This window comes from Tupaia chinensis, unplaced genomic scaffold (assembly GCF_000334495.1).
Source record: "Tupaia chinensis unplaced genomic scaffold, TupChi_1.0 Scaffold143732_1, whole genome shotgun sequence".
NCBI lineage: Eukaryota > Metazoa > Chordata > Mammalia > Scandentia > Tupaiidae > Tupaia > Tupaia belangeri.
This window is the reverse complement of record NW_006203581.1, coordinates 11,071-12,119: the sequence shown is the minus strand read 5'-3', so window position 1 is coordinate 12,119 and position 1,049 is coordinate 11,071. Positions and strand designations below refer to the sequence as shown.

The window sequence follows — 1,049 nt, the reverse complement described above, 5'->3', positions numbered from 1 at the left end:
AAGCCATCTTGAGCTGTCCGCCATCTTGAGAGCTATCCACCATCTTGGAAACCATTAGGTTTCACTTCCTCACTGAGCAAACTGTTTATCAGAAATCATGTGACCAACCATTCTTCCTGGGGGCCGTTGGGTTTCTAGGCAATGGGAGAGATCCACCCATGTCAATGATTGGCTCATACTGTTCTATCTCATTTGCATTTTGGGCAACCAATCAGTGCCCACCAGCCTGTATATAAGCTTGTAATTCTTCCTCAATAAATGGAAGACTTAATCAGCACCTCGTATTGTCTCCACTCTGTGTGTGCACGTGTGTTTGTCCCTTCTCTCACTCCCTCCCCCAGGAAACCTGTTCGACTGTCCTGCTGGTCAGGACACGTGGTGCCTGAACAGGGACCTGGGTATGAGGGATCCAGTGTAGAGCACCGAAATAAAGAGAAAGGCCACGGTGGAAAGCAGAAGAGGACGGCAGAGACTCGTCCAGAAGGGGACAGCAGAGAATTGTCCTGAGAAAGGCCAGCGAAAAACATAGAAGGAGGAAGAGAAGATGTTCTGGTAAGTAGTTACTTACGTTTTATTTTAAGTACAGGTAATAATGGGACAAGAGCTTAGTCAGCGCAAACTATCTGTTCAGTACTTAAAAGAAGCCCTTGCCGTTATGGTCGCTAAGGGAGAGCAGATCATGCAAAATGATCAACCCCAGGAGGAGGCTATAGCCACCTCAGATCTAACCAAGGATTATAAAATTGAAAAAGAACAGGGAGAAGAACTTATTTCCCTAGATAGTGATGAAGAAGTTAAAAGCCCCAAAGGCAAGACAAAACCCAAACAATCCAAAACACTAAAAAATAAAAACAATCTTAAGGCTCTACAAGAGCCAAAGAAAAATGAGTCATCAACTAGTTCAGAGGAGGAAATCTTAGAAACAAAGGCAGCCAAATATAATAACCCAAAATGGCCGCCCGAAGAAGAAATTTTATTAACAAAGGCAGCCAAGTACAATAATTCAAAATGGCCACCTTTCCAAAAACGACCGCCCTCTTACAACTCGG

General features: G+C 44.1%; 1 long non-coding RNA gene across 1 annotated transcript in view; it reads left to right on the top strand.

The window, feature by feature from the left end:
• The first annotated feature begins 318 nt into the window (after positions 1-318).
• Positions 319-1,049, top strand: part of LOC114005392 (uncharacterized) — a 9,052-nt gene continuing 8,321 nt past the window's right edge. Inside the window, exon 1 of the long non-coding RNA XR_003547252.1 lies at positions 319-552. This is a non-coding gene — a long non-coding RNA (uncharacterized LOC114005392). The remainder of the gene's footprint in view (positions 553-1,049) is intronic.